General features: G+C 45.2%; 1 protein-coding gene across 3 annotated transcripts in view; it reads right to left on the bottom strand.

The window, feature by feature from the left end:
• JCAD (junctional cadherin 5 associated) overlaps window positions 1–12,060 on the bottom strand; it is a 120,220-nt gene extending 108,160 nt beyond the window's left edge. Inside the window, exon 1 of one of the 3 annotated variants that reach the window (XM_066585388.1) lies at window positions 12,004–12,060. The gene's annotated coding sequence lies outside the window, so the exon portion shown is untranslated. Of the gene's footprint in view, window positions 1–11,769; window positions 11,851–12,003 lie in introns of those variants that run through there. The other 2 variants (XM_066585390.1, XM_066585389.1) reach the window with 2 other exon arrangements.
• Window positions 12,061–16,226: the final 4,166 nt, after the last annotated feature.

Here is a 16,226-nt window from a genome sequence, read left to right as displayed (position 1 = left end):
GCTCTGTCCTAGGCTCAGTGTTGGTCAACATTTTTATAAATGATCTGGAGGAGGGAATTGATGGGAAACTGATCAAATTTCGACAAACTTGAGCAAGTTCGGAGAAGAGTTACCGAGATGGTGAGCGGTCTGCAAATCATGTCCTATGAGGAACGGTTAAACAATCTGGGAATGTTTAGCTTGCAGAAGAGAAGGCTGAGAGGAGTCTTAATAGCTGCCTACAAATATCTGAAGGGCTGTCACAGTGCAGAGGGATCAGCCCTTTTCTCATCTGCACAAAGAAAGACTAGAAGCAATGGGATGAAACTGAAAGGAAGGAGACACAGATTAGATATTAGACAGTGTGGGGGATCAATGAGTGGAACAGGTTGCCACAGGAGGTGGGGAGTTCTCCTTCAATGGAAGTCTTCAGATGCTGGACATATATCTGTCTGGGATGATGTAGTGATCATACAGTGAGCAGGCTGTTGGACCCGATGACCCTGAAGGCATATATTTATATTCCACAACACTTCTTCTCGATTCAACCCAAACAACCAATCACTGTGAAACAGCCCACCCAAAAAACCAATCACTGTGAATCAGCCAACCCAAACAACCAATCACTGTGAAGCAGCCAACCCAAACAACCAATCAGGTTGTGATTCGAGCAGAAGTGTTGTGGAATATAGATATGTGCACCCTGAAGCTCCCTTCCAACTACACCACTTTAGGATTCTATGAGCTGCTGTCAGTGTGTATGGAGCTGGAAATCAGAAAGATGGAAAAATATTTCTACAGCGTTATCAATTGCATGGCAACATTCCTTCAATTCAAAGTGACCGAACAACAGGTCCCCAATGATTGGGAATATTAAACCAAGCCAGAAACCATGCAAAGAGAAGCATTGCCTTATAAGTCTCCTTTGCCATCTTCTAGGTGCCCCCCCACCCCCATTCTGGATGCTCTGCTTGGGGAGAGACTATACCATTCCCTTATCCACTCACTCCCTAGGTGTCCCCACACACTTTTTGGGTGTTCTCCTTAAGGAGACGCGACACTGCTTCTAACCTACGGAGTTGAAAGCACACCGCTATGTAACTTGTCCCACAGCTGATTCATTAGCATGGGTGAGCTGACCACGCTGCTGCAGCTCAGCCTCATTTGCAAAAGAGCTTCTGGTTGGTCAGCCTCTCTTCAAATATTACTGGCTTCTGCAGTATGTAGTGTCCCAGAACGTCATCCTGGTCCCCTCCGTAATTGTCATAAATGTCTGTCTCATGTGGATGCACCGTGTAAAACTGTCAGGTCTATTTTCTGTATGTGTGTTGCACAGCTGCAGCGTCTGAAGGGTTAACTTCCATAAAACCATTGCCTGTCAGCTCTGCTGCTGAATGGATCTATCTTTCTGTGTCATGTGGTACAAGTGAGGTTATAAATGTGAGTGTTGGAGAGTGGGAAGGAGTCGTCTTCTTTCTGTGTTGGAGCAGGGTTCCATCTTACCTGCTGCTCGGAGCTAACACAGAGTCGCATGGGAGCGCCTTCAGCTTCCATGTTGGTGAAGATGGAAGAGGAGGAGTGACATCCCGCAGTGCATGGAGAGTGGATGTAATGGGAGTGAGCATCATCCAGAGAGAGATGGAGCAACCCAAATTCTAATTGCTACTGAGCCAGGTACCCGTTCACATTGCAACAGTTATTTTCCCTGTGTGGCTGTCCGCCAATAGGATCACCACACGGAGATACGTGATTGTGACACAAACGCAGATGTTGTGCTGGGTGCATCTAAGCTAAGTCTTCTTCTGAGTAATGTTGTCTTACCAGAGAGTATGTGGAGAGGATCTTGCTTTCTTGCCTCCTCTGGAGTATATAACGTGGACTATAGAGCCATATTGTTCCTCCCAATTTCTGAGCTTCTGCCTGTAACTGCTGCTGTGAATCTACCTGTATGCAAAGCTAAACTAAGTAAAGTTTAACCGGGCCTTCACCGTTCCTGAGGACCCGAGGTACGATACACTTGTCCAGTGTTTATGACTGCGTCGTGTATGGTGTATGAATGCTGGTTTGTGGAACGGTGGCATCACGAACTGACAACTACTGCGCCCCTCATCCTGACGACTACTGGCCCTATCCTCTGCTGCGGAACCAGGAGTTGGTAAGTGCCACCGTGACGGGTCCACGCACTCCACCCTCCCAGCTCCAGCCGTATGCGTGGGTAGCGGGTCATTGCCTGCAGTAGCCCATCATGGGTGCTGCATGAGTTGGGGTTTCCCAGAGCACCACAAATCTCTGGCCTCACAAACCGCCCTGCACTGTATGTTGCTGATTACGGAGGAAGCGGTGTGTGGTTAAATCTAATGCGGTACAGGGGAGATATCACAGCAGTTTATGCCTATCAGCTAAAAGGAGCGCCATTGGGCCGCGGTTAGACGAGTGTGATTTTTGCATGTGCAAAATGAAGGCTTCTAAAAGAAGCAATGGGTTCCTATAAAAGCCTTCATATGCGTGAAATTAGGAGCGCAACACCTAGGATAGATAGACCATGCACCATCTTCGGTGCGCAACAGGCAGGAGTTTCCATCGACTCCTATGGGAGCAGAAGTAAATGGACACCCCTGCGCACGGAATAGCTTCCCCGCTGTTTAAAGCAGCACATAAGCACCTTTTCAATGTCCCACTGTAAGCACCAGGGTATTCCTCTAGCAGTGGGAGGCAGTAGGGGACTCCCCTCACCTCTCTCCGCAAGGGATTTCCCTATTGGAGAGAGGAAGGCGGGGTTACAGGGCTTCCCCTGAGGGCTTCCTCTGAGAGCATGGGAGGAGGGGGCGGGGTAGGACGGATCGCCCTCTATCCCCGCCTCCCTATTGTTTGCTATAGGGATTCTCTGTGAGAATTCCTATAGCCCTGCCCACTCTTTCAAGCCCCACCCTCTCACTCTTCACTATGGGGATATTCCTCAGAATTTCCCCATAGCAGGGAGATTTAGTGGACCGAAAGCGGAGAAATGGGGGGATTAACCCTTTGCCCTGCTCAGTCTCTCTGTGCTATGGGGAAATCCTGAAGCCCTGCAGTCCTTCTTCTCTCTCCTCCAAGCACAGCAGCTCCACTGAAGGGCAATCTTTCATGCGATGCGCATATGAAATATTGCCATTCGCACGTTTTCAGCACATGCGAGCAGCGTCTGCCCGAGGCCTTGGAGAGTAAAAATTGTGATAAATGTGGAATAAGACGTTTAAATGACATAAAGCTGTTGTGGATTTGAGGTGGAATCATCGTGGATTCATCAGAAAAATATATGTCATGCGATCATGTGAGCCGGTGGCAGAAGGTCCATCCACTGTAACACGCAGCGGGGGGGAGGGGGGGGGGCGGCTGTTAGCAACTGTCACAAGCAGAGTTTGCTTCAATTGTTGATGTTAACTAGCTGGTAAAAGCTGACTGCATGTCTGAGCAGCCAACTGGAAGGTGGGAAGCTCCCTCCAGCACCCCATTGTCCCCCCTCGGGACCATTGGTTAGAATGGCAATCCAAGCCGCTATGCATGGATACCTATTAAGCTCCGCTTATGGTCTGTGGCAAGGCTTAATAGGCAACATGGAAAAATATTACTATACATGGCAATAATGAAGTATTGCAATATATGGTACAAGCCATCAAGTATTGGCAAACTCAAGGCCCCTTTTTCAAATTTTCCCATAAAAATCTAAACAATTTAAAAAAAAAACATATTTGGTATCCCGTTTGCTATACCATGTCTGTAAAAGTCCAAATAATTAAAATATCTCACTTTTTATCCCACAAGGTGAACACTGTAAAAAAAAAGTATAGAATGCCAAGTATAAAATGGAATAAAGTACAATCAAAAAGGTGGACGTATCCCAAAATAGTACAAGACGAGCCGTCGCACTGCCCGACTGATGAAGAAATACAAACCTTGTGCTTCTCGGAGACGGCGGCAGAAAGACATTTCTGATTTTAAAATCATTACTTTTCAAAAATGCTAAAAAATAAAAGTGTATAAATTTGGTAGCAACGCAATCATAGCGACCAGAAGAATAAAGAGAACGTGTCGCTTCTACTGCACTGTGAATGCTGTAAATACTAACCACCCAAAAAGTGGTGCCATTGCATCTTCTTGTTATTTCACCCAACTAAACATTTAAAAAAAAGGAAGGGGGGGGGGGGGGGGAGGGGAACTGCAAATAAAAAATCTCTGAAGGAGTTGTGGCAAGAACATTCCCTTCTCAGACGACCTATGAGGGCGCATGAAGGTCATAGAGCGGGGTCACCCTGTATAACCCAGTAAGAGCAGCTCCTGTTCTGGCAGACCTTCTGCACTGTAGCTGGCTGTGGCTTTGCCCAATCAGCTGGTTGCCAGGGAAGCCAAGGGCAGGACCCAGAGCAATCAGCCGCATGTCTATAAAGAAGAAGAGGGTCTCCTGCTCAGGACCTCCCACATCTCAGAAGTGGAAGCCACAAACTAGGATTTGCAGTATTAGACAGATATTGCAGCTTGACCTCTCTGATCACAGTGGAGGGTCCTAAAAGAGAGAACCACCTCCATTAATGACCTCTTCTTTTGTGAAAAATGGCTTGGATGGCTATGGGTGTTTTAACTGGCACCCAAACTAGTGATGGAATAAATAGTTCCTCCACAATTAACCCCACCCCGAGTCACGTTGATGGCCTCTAGTCTGACTAACCGGAAGCCTACTGTAGACTGATGAGAGGCTGCCTGTTGAAGGTTGGATATTGACTCACAGGGCAGCTAGCTTCCAATAGGTGGCGCTGCTGAGGATCCCCCATACCTTCCCAAGGAGTTCTAGCACGCGGCTCTGTGCATTTTACGGGAAGAATCGTTTTTATGGAAATTAATTCATGCAGCTAATGCTTTAATAATCAGTGACTGCACAAACCCAACGCATTCACCTTCATCTACAGATGTTTTTGAACTTCCAACAATTAATCTCAGGAAGAGTTTAGGTCTCATTATTCTGCAGCGCTGGTTAATGTCCCCCTTTGTTTTGGGCTGACATCTACAGCCTTCTGCCTTACCTTGCAAAGTTGGGAGCGTTTGTCCAGACAGTAAAAGAATCTATAAGAATCACCAATTCTAAATAGACCGTTTATTACGTTCATCAATAACTCTATTTATTACCCCTGCCATAAAGCGCACACCCTGCTGCAAAGTTAAAGGACCTCTGCTTGCATCCCTGCAACTATTAACCCAACAGCCCTGCAGGATCGCCACCGTGGAGGACAGGCACAAGAGTTCTCTTCTATAGACCCTCCTATAACAGTTGACCTTTTCTTTGTGCCTTCTGGGTCTTTCAAGGAATAAGTGTCGGCGCTCTGCCATGTGACAGGACTCCCCCATAAGGAGCACATGAGGGTCCCTGCTTAGAGGTCCCCAATGGTTGCCAGTCTAGCGGCAGACACGCTACCGAAGCGTTTCGGAAAGCTCACAGCATTTTTACATGACAGAATCTGATGCAGATTCCGCCTCTAAATCCTCGGCTGAGCTGCTTATTTCTGCTGCAGATTTTTCACATGGTTTTAACCCAGCTAACGAGCAAAATTCACAATTTCCAATGCGAGTGTCGCACAGATCCGTGTGAAGGAGTGAGATCACTTTTTCTTAATCACACATACCCTGTTTCCCTGAAAATAAGACATACCCTGAAAATAAGACATAGCATGATTTTCCAGAATTTTCGAGGATGCAAAATGATTTTTCAGGCTTTTTGAGGTCGCTTGAAATATAAGCCCTACTCCAAAATTAAGCCCTGCTAACAGTTAATTTAAAAAGTCAATTTAAATAGTGTCCAGGCAGCTATGCATGTAAAAAAGTTAAACCTTTTTGAACAAAAATTAATATAAGACACTGTCTTATTTTCGGGGAAACACGATAGATATCAAATTTGCCCTGTATTTCCATTAAAGTGAAAGCTGCGCTTTCAGGATGCGGATGTGCTGCAGATCTGTTGCAGAATCCACACAGAAGCGGTGCAGATTTTACGTCACATTTGCGTCATTCTTGTAATCCGCTGTGAGAGCACTGACTTAAGAAGCAGATGCAGCGCCTAGACGTGGGGTCGCGTTTCCTGCCGGGAGGATTAGCATTCTGTTATTTCTATTTTGAAGTGACCCTCCTGTCCTGGACAAACAAAGATGGCCGAACCTCTTCCTGGCCACCCGATGCACGCTGGGTAAGACCCTGCATGCTGTTCATATGGACGGATATATAACTGTGCACTGCAGTTATAAAGTCCTCAGACCCCTCACATTGCTACATGTTGTTATACTATTGCCTTGTGTTCCCCTCATTCTGCACTCAGTGCCCCATAATGACAAAGTGACAACAGAAACGAAGAAATCATTATATATTTTTGAAAGTCAAACATTGCAATTTAGCGCTGACATAAGTATTCACGCCCCGCACTCAGTATTAGTCGGAGCTCCTCTGGCAGTGATTCCAGCCTCCAGTCTTCTTGGGGATGATGCCACAAGGTTTGTACCCCTGGATTTGGGGGTTTTCTACCCTCTGTCAGGTTAGATGGGGGCCATCTGTTGACAGCCATTGTCAGGTCTCTTCAGAGATGTCCTATTGGGTTCAGGGCTCTGGCCGGCCTCTCAAGGACAATCACAGAGTTGTCCACCCTCCTGGGTGGTTTTGACTGGGGTCTTAGGGTCATTGTCTTGTTGGAAGGTGACCCTTTTGCCCAGTCTGAGGTCCCTTGTGCTCTGAATCTGGTTGGCATTATCTCTGTACTTCACTCAATTCAGCTTTCCATTCAGCCTGACCGGTCTCCCCTCCCCCAGCATGATGCTCCACCATCAGCCTTCACTGTAACATAGTAACACAGTATATTAGACTGAATGAAGACAGTGTCCATCCAGTTCAGCCTGTTTCAACCCCATTGTTGATCCAGAGGAAGGCAAAAAAACCCCAAGAGGCAGAAGCCAATTAGCCCATTCGGGGGAAAATTCCTTCCCGACTCCATAATAGCAGTCAGAATAATCCCTAGATCAACCTTTGATAGTTCCTACCTGACTGTAAGACCCGGACACCTAATGTCTATATCCTGGTCACAGAAAGACATCTAGTCCCTCTTAAACTCCTCTATGGATTTTGCCATCACCACATCCTCAGGCAGAGAGTTCCACAGTCTCGCTGCTCTTACAGTGAAGAACCCCCTCATGTGGGGATGAAACCTGCTTTCTTCTAGACGTAGCGGATGCTCTCTTGTTACCGTTGCAGTCCTGGGTATAAACAGATCATGGGAGAGATCCTTGTATTGTCCCCTCATGTATTTATACAGAGTTATTTGGTCGCCCCTTAGATGTCTTTTTTCCAGGGTGAATAATCCCAGTTTTGGTGCCTCTCTGGGTATTCCAGTCCTCCCATTCCGCTTATTAGTTAAGTTGCCCTTCTTTGAACCCCCTCAAGCTCTGCAACATCTTTCATAAGCATCGGTGACCAGAACTGTACACAGTATTCCATGTGGGGCCTGACAAGTGCCTTTTATAATGGGAGGATAATGTTCTCGTCCCTCGCCCCTATACCTCTTTTACTGCACCCCAAGACTTTATTAGCTTTTGCAGCATCTGACTGGCATTGATTGCTCCTGTTAGTCTACAGTCCACTAGTACCCCCTGGTCTTTTTCTATATCACTTTTCCCTAGCAGTACCCCATTTAGTGAATATTGGTGACATCCATTTCTCCTGCCTATGTGCAGAACCTTACATTTATCAATATTGAACTTCATTTGCCATTTTTCTCCCCGAGCACCCAGCTTATCTAGGTCCTTTTCTAGCCGCACATTGTCCTCCGTTGAATTAATTGTCTTGTATAATTTTGTATCATCTGCACATATTGATATTTACTGTGTAGTCCCTCTATCAGGTTGTTGTTAAATATAGAAATGGTATTGGGCAGGTGATGACCGGCGCCTGGTTTCCTTCAGACAGAATGTTTGGGGGCCAAAAAGTTCCATCTTGGTCTCATCCGAGCAGAGAATCTTGTTTCTCGCAGTCTGAGAGTCTTTAGGGTCTGCATGGTAACGTCGGGTAGCTTTCATGTGTCTTACTGAGGAGGCTTCTTTCTGGCCGCTCCGCCATAAGGCCCAGATTGGTGGAGGCTGCAGGGATGGTTGGCCTTCTGGAAGTTTCTCCCATCTGCACACATGATCTTTGGAGCTCAGCCAGAGTGACCATTGGATTCTGGGTCTGCTCTTTTACCAAGACTCTTCTCCCTCTTAGTCTGGGGGGGGGGGGGGGGGGTCAGCAGCACTAAAAGAGTTCAGGTTATTCTTCCATGTAAATATCATGGATGCCGCTGGATTCTTGGTCTCCTCTCTTATAAACCCTTCTCCCCTTTAGTTTGGAGGGGGGAGTCAGCGGCTCTAGAAAGAGTGCTAGTTCCTCTTCCGTGTAAGTATTATGGGGGCTGCTGGGTTCTTGGTCACCTCTCTTACAAGACCCTTCTCCCTCTTAGTTTGGGGGTCGTCAGCTCTAGGAAGAGTCTTGGTTGTTCTTCCATGTAAGTATTATGGGGGCCGCTGGGCTCTTGAGAACTTTCAGGGCAGCAGAAATGTTTTTGTAGCTTCACCAGATCTGAGCCTTCACACAATCCTGTCTCTGAGCTCTGCAGGCAGGTCTGTCCTCCTCATGGCTTGGTTTTGGCACTGATATGCATTGTGAGTGGCAAAACCTTATACAGAGGGGGGTGTTTTATGCCAATCAGCTGAATTTACCACAGGTGACCCCAATCAAGGTGTGAAACATCTCAAAGATGATCAAGAAAAATGGGAGGCCCCAGAGCTACAAGTGTCGAACCAAAGGGTGTGAATACTTATGTCAATGCAGAATGGTAGTTTTCATCAATTCAAAAATAAAACTATAAAGATTTCTCCCATTCTGTTGTCACTTTGTCATTATGGGGTACTGAGTGCAGAATGAAGGGACACAAGGCCACAACATACAAAACATGTAAACAAGTGAAAGGAGTTTCCAAATGTATGTGTCTAAATCCAAGTCAAGTTAGATGCACAGCATAGCAGCCTCACAGTCATCTTTATCCCCCAGCAAGCTTGGTACTCATTTTACTGACCTTGGAGGGATGGAAGGCTGAGTCAACCTTGAGCCGGCTGCCTGAACCAGGCGGGGAACCCGCAACCTTCAGGTTGTGAGTGAGAGCTTAGAAAGGCATTTCTGCTGCCTTAACACTCTGCACTACATGAGGCTCTCAGTATTAGAAGGCTGATGCTTCATATGGAGAGCATGGCAATTCTAAAATGAAAGAATCCCTGAAGAGCCTCTCTCCATACTATTCCAAGGTTCACTACTTCTGGGTGGGCTGAAGAACTGCGGCTCTCTTAGTAGAAGCAGACTCCTGCTGACAGCACATATCGCCATATCAAAATCTTGATACATAAACTTTTTTGCTTTTGAGAATAGCCGGAAATTTGAAAAAAAGAAAAATCAACTTCAGAAATTCACAATACAACTAAAAATGTGCCATAAATTAGCGATCACTGATTGAATCCTCAGTGAAGGTCTCTTTGCCATCTGCTGCTTAGTAAGTGAAATTGGTTCAGTTAGGTGGCAAGAGGTCCTTTTCAGATATCTGAGATACATAAAACTCTTGCAGTTTGCTACAATAGTCAGATGTGACATCTCAAAACATTCTAAAAGCCCCGGGCTATAATTACCGAGATCATGTTTTTAGTAGAGAAAGAGGGGTCTGTGCTTTGTGTTCACGAACACCATTGGCACAGGACGCTTCTCGCCTCCCTGTCCTCTTTGGACTGCATTTAAATCTACAGACATTTTACTTAGAATTGTTCAAGGGGGAGGGTCTACAAGGAAATGCAACTATTTTATCCATACTGGAAAATGTAGTATATTACTTGATAAGAAATGCCTTAAAGAAGTGGAGGAAACCTGCAGTAGAAGAACATGGCAATGAATGTCAAAGTCATCTACATGTGTTCATGGGGCTTCCCATGCAAATCAGTGATGGAATCAATCCTTCACAAGTACCCACCACAAGGAGACAGATCTTTCCAATAGGTGGTGCTGTGGAGGAATATTCCATCACTGATTTGCATAGCTTTTTCCCAGAGAGCATTGCATGGCCTATATAGGACTTCCTACGCTCGGAAAGTGTTCTCCATTAAAGGAAACATTACCTCCCCTGACACTTGGGTTTCCCAGTGATGGACAGTAGGCCCTCCAAGCAGCTAGAGCAGGAAGCCCCATTGCCTTGGTTATCGTGGACCATACAGCACCAAATGTGGGTAATTTTCTTCAAATTAGATACTTCATGACCCAACAGAGTTTTTTTTCTATATTGAAGCACCATTCACAATTGGTAGCACCAACGCAATATTCCTGATACTGAGGTTTACTTAGTTTAAGAAGGGTTAAGATTTTGGATGGAGGTTTGTGTGATTTGTTGGCTAGTTAATAATCTGGTTGGGTGGACACAAGCAGATGGATAAATGCATGAATTGGTTTGCTCAGATTGTATAGTAATCACTCTATATGGTCACATCAATTGATCAGCATAACCTCCCCACAGAACAAGCTGAAAAATCAGCAGATCTGCTGAAAAATGTCAAGATTACAGAGTTTGTGCCAACTTACACAACCCCTGTGAGAATGCAGGGCCCATGGCGATCTGCTGGCTGTAGTACTAGAAGACACTGATTTACAAGAACGACCATCCTCGAATAGCAGGACAACACAAAATCCGAGAGAACAGGAGTCACTCTTACTTAGTTGCGGTCATAACATCACACATCCCCTTTAATGTACACAGAACCTTTAATTGAGCATCAGATATTCGTAGTTACTTTAAAAAGCACGTAAACAAAGGCACATCCATTGGGCTCTTGGATGGATAGATGGATGGATGGATGGATGGATGGATGAATGGACGGTTAGTTGAATAGATGAATTCATGAGCTGGTTTGTTGAAACTCCATCAAAAATACTTTATAAAGACTGAAGACTACAAACAATGAGCATTGTACATAGAACTTTAAGTCCATGATAAGACATTGAGGATACTTTAGGAAGCACTTAGTTTAACAAGGACACAGCCATTGGATGGTTGTTCGATTGTGTGATTGGACAGGTAGATACATAAATTCATCTCTCCTGCTTGTATACAATGAATCATGACTCTCCAACTGACCACAGAACATTGTCTAACCTTGATACATTGTAACTTGCCCAGTAATAACGGTTACTATGTGATCTGACAGCTGATAGACAGTGAGGGAATCACAGCACACCCAGCAACTAGATGCAGCAATGGGTCAACATTAAGATGTGGACATTCTTCAACATCATAAGTCTCTGCTGTAAATCAAAGCACTGGTGAACTCTGCTATATCAGTGTCATAAGAGGAGCCGCCGTGACATTACTGGATCCATCCTGGCTGGACACTAGTTTGCCAGTGAAATGTCTGTTATGTCTGAGGCAGAACCCCACCTCTACTGAAGAAGCTGCACAAAATGCCACAATGAAGTACCCAAAGCAGAGCCACCAGCTAAGTGAATGCTACTCTGTACACAAAAGTACCTCCAAAAGCGTCATTAAAAGAAACATGTCATATAATCAGGCAACATCTGAATCTCTCCAACAGTCACTTGTTCCTGTGGGACTGAAGGTTATCTCCTGAAGCACCCATGTATACAACTGAACCTAAAAGCAAGCCTTGTGCATGATGTGAGGAGCAGCTTTTGGTGCCACAGTCTGCTTGATGTTGCATTTCTTACCAGATATGTCACATACCTTGCAGGGATACAAGGAACATGCCAAAAATCCAGAGAAAAACTTCAGTTCATCGCAGGCAGCTGCTGACTGGCTTTTTTTTCTGCTGTGGATTCTGCTGCTCTACGTTTCACAGGCTTCCAATGACTTTGAAGGTATAAACGGTTTCTTCTCATGCATCTATGCAGCAAAGAAATTAGCTTGCATTAAGGAGACACCAAGGAAAGACAAGGACTTACCTTGTGAGCCCCCCATGCTTGCATCCGTCTACTTGGTGTGCAGCAGCTACAGAATTGTAATCCAGCACTGCATGAAGCTACTGCTGAGCATGCCTAGTAAATGCAGTCACTTGGAAAGCAACTAGGAAAGGGATAAGGTTCCCTCAACAGCTTAATGATTTTGCAGCCAGTCTGAAAGTTTTAAAGGTGCAAAACACTGAAGTTTGGGGTTTCATAGAAATATGTATACTATATTTTGGGGTGCAGCATTTCAATAGAGCAGCATGCATTCATACTGACTTTAATTCAATAGTCTGTGGACAACTTCAATAAATCGAGCATATACAGTATATATGATACAGTAGCAGTAGTGCAGATTACACACTTAACTCTGCTGCATCTGACAAATTCAGCTCTGCTACATAAGTATACATTGCAGCAGAAATACGTGATAAATCAGAGGGATCACTGCTATTATTCTTACTGGGTCAAGGGATAGGAAAATATAAATGGATTCTAATAAAAAGAGCTGACACTTATTTTGATGATGATCCACAATTCTAAGAAAGGACTGAATTTCCAGTGAAAGGTTCCTCTAAGGAACTCTCCACATTGCCAGAAATGGCTCAAACTTTGTGTTGTGCTGTCATCACAAGTGCAGAAATCCTATGATGTTCATTCATGCTGAGGTGAGAGAGAAGCCTGAAGGGATTGATGCTTTACAGGGGTCAAATTAGCTAAGAATAATTTACACTAACTATTTCCCACTCACCTGTATTATTTACATAGGACGGACTATTCATCAAATTAACCTGTAAAACATCTTAGAAATGCATTGAACTTCCCTATAAACATATAATAGCCATGAAATGGGGAACAGGATCATAGAGTCCAAGCTTATAGCACAAGACATACCCAATTACACAGCCTATATAGAATTATCTTCTCTATATATGCAGATATAGCAGAGCTAAGTTTGTTATTTGGTGCAACTCATCATGTGCTATTGGCACACTGACAGAGGACTGCAGGTAAGCCAACAGATTTTACTTCAGTGGGTTATCATAATGCACAAATGATGCAGCCCCAAAATAGTTAAATGACAAACCCAACTCTGCTATGTTATCTATATACGTATTTGCCTTACCCAGGGGTTGCATATTTTCACTTTAGCTCTGCCAAATATGACATTGCATTTGTCTGCACTCTATGCATTGCAGGCAGCTACTAACGTCAAAAACAGGGCGTGGGGGACAGCATATTGTGCAGATGTAGGGGCAAGAACATATGCAACTCAGCATCCTCTCTGGGTCCTACCAATGGATATTAAGAAATGCATTTATGGAAATAGATGCATCTTTACTGTCAGCAATACCTGCAGCATATGAGGATTGCACTTGTGATGCAGGGACCAATAACATTGCATGGGCTTTTTTTTTTCTTCCTGTTACTATGAAGTCAGGCAGGGTGTCAGGCAATGTGTTCCTATGGAGGCAGGGAGGAGAATGGAACATGTGCATGTATGGCTGCTTCTCTGGAGTCTTGTACTGTGGAGAGAAGCAGCTGGAAGCCAGGAAACATTCAAACAATTTCTGCGCTGCACTTCTTTCTGCATCTCTTCTTTCCATTCCTTCCTTCCCTCCCTGAAGTCTCTTCTCTCCACCAATCCAGGCCTGTTGTCAGGCAGAACACGTCATTCATAAAGCACAACAATGACAGCTGGAACAGTCCATGTTCTGTCACCGAGTACCTGCGAGGATTGTCCCTGGATCGGATACATTGTATCATCTGGGAGAAAGGAAATATTTACATTTGTGGATCTTTTGTGTAACAACTATCTATAAATACGAAGATATGGTCACTCCTATGCAGAATGAGTAACTGCTAGGAGCTAACAACACATGAACTAGAATACAAAGGTCCCCAGGGTGGCACACAAGCCCAAAGCCAGACGTGGCGGAGCTGAATTTGTCATTTAACTCTTTAGGGTTGCAGTGTAATTGCACAGTGATGAGTTGTAATGATGGAATAGCTGCACCTGAGGTCTTGGGCAACACATATTAATGAATTGTGACAAATGTCAAACTCAGCTTTGCTAGATCTGTATTGCCAGAAGCAGTATTACTTGAGATGTTGTATTTGTTTTGTATAGAGTATTTTTTTTTTATGGAGGACAGTATAGAAATAGATCTACTCCCAGGAAGGCAGGCAGCAGACAAGCAGTGGAAGGGGCTGCCCAGAATGAAGTATACTAGAACATGCACTCAATTTCCACCCAAGATGAAGGGCTTCCAGTGCTAGGCAACTGAGAAAATGAAAAAGAAGCAAATGAGAGAATGGGAATCCCTAATAATTAAATGCAGAGCAGAACTTTTTACCAGTTGGCAGGTAGGTTATTCCAGATCAGCAAATGATGAGCACGTTTCTTTGGCTTCAGTAAATCCCAGGCTGGAAGAATATCTGAGAGAGCAGATAAATCACATGACAGACTTCTAGTATCAGGAAGGCTGTAAGCAGCGCAAACAGCATTCCCAGCATCCATTTAGGGACCTAAGGAAACAGCCTGTGACTGAGGAGCATTAGACTCGTATGTCACATCCCAAAGCTGACAGCAGGGGCAGAATATCAGGTTCCTGGGTCCTCTAACAAAGTCTGCAATGGGCAACGCAACTATTACAGGGCATTTACCTTGAATCGCCATTTTATTGGAGGTATTGGCCCTTTACTAGAGCCCTTAGTCCTTTGCTTGAGCCCTTAGTCCTTTGCTAGAGCCCATAGTCCTTTGCTAGAGTCCATAGTCCTTTGCTAGAGCCCATAGCCCTTTGCTAGAGCCCCAGCCCTCTCACAATTGGCACTTTCCTGTATGGTAATTCCGCCCATGACCCCGAAGTGTGGCATAAAAATTATGTGACAAGTTTTCCGTGAATCAGTTTCAGTGTGACTCCACGTTAGATGGGAAAATCCAGTGATCGGACCGACGAGGCCGGTCATCGGTGCTAGACTAGCCGGGGTCTCACCGCCAACCACGAGGGGTTTTCTCATGTAACAGTGTGGAGAGTATACCGAGAATGACGGATCGAGGAAAACATTCAGCGGAAGGGGATCCTGTGGACAGAAACAACTCATCACTGAAAGGGGTCGGAGGAGGATGTCAGGAATCGTTCTGACCAACAGGCTGCACAGTCAGCTGAATACAGTGCTGGAGCTTCAACTAACGTGTCCGAACGCACCACTTGCCATTTCTCCACACGGATGGTATAACAGCGGACGACCAGTTCCAGCGCCATTGTGTGTAAGAGAAACAGAAAGACTCCAGCGGGCAAAGAGCACAAAACTTGTATCACTGAGCAGCGGGAAAACATCTCCTAGTCAGATGGGTCCAGATTTCTTTTGCGGATGGGAGGTCAGAATTTGGCACAAGCAGCATGAATCGATGACCCCTTTCTGTCAGCCGGTCAGAACATGTCAGCACCGCCATCTAATCTGCGGCAACTACAAGAAGCTTCCTGTCCGCAGGGGCCGGTATTACTGCAGGAGGATTTCATCACCAAGTGGAATCTACAGCACGATGAATCGTTGCAGATCTGAAAGGCGAAGGAGCCCAACGCCACTAGATGGGGGCTGATAAAGGGGCCGTTCTTTCTATTATACTACTGTCTTTTTATACAGCACAGCAGTCATTGTACCCGCTCAGGCACTAGGACCCAATTGTAGGGCTCATTCACATGGACGTCATTTTGGCGCAGAGTAGGTGCATAAAAAAAAAACCGCAACATTCTTTCAGATGAACAATTTTTTAATGCCAAGATTTCTCTCTGTCAAAAGATAGGACGAGGTTGAGGGATTCCGCGACTGTGACGTCAGTGCACTGCAAGACACCGCAGCTGGCCGTGTAAACTCGTGGAGAATAGCCGCGACCAAGTCGCAGCTATTCTTCGTTCATGTGATTTAACGCTCCGATAGCCGCGCTATTTTAGCCCAGCTATTGCGGCATTAAACTGACCCCTGTGTGAAAGATCCCATAACTGCAACGTCGGCACCTTTTATGGCACGCGGGATGGAGAATATGGTAACATGCATTCACCTTCAATCCGTGAAATACATAGAAGAGAGAGAGCCACGCAAAGATCACGCTTGTCTACACATTAGTGGATGTTCATGCCATGCATGCGCCGTGTATTTTGCACCGCAGATTTAGGGCTCATCCATGAAAGGGAATTGGCGCAACTTACATGTGCAAAAAA

The sequence above is a fragment of the Eleutherodactylus coqui genome, chromosome 12 (assembly GCF_035609145.1).
Source record: "Eleutherodactylus coqui strain aEleCoq1 chromosome 12, aEleCoq1.hap1, whole genome shotgun sequence".
Taxonomy (NCBI): domain Eukaryota; kingdom Metazoa; phylum Chordata; class Amphibia; order Anura; family Eleutherodactylidae; genus Eleutherodactylus; species Eleutherodactylus coqui.
Note: the sequence above shows the minus strand (reverse complement) of the source record. Positions and strands in the feature narration are given on the sequence as shown.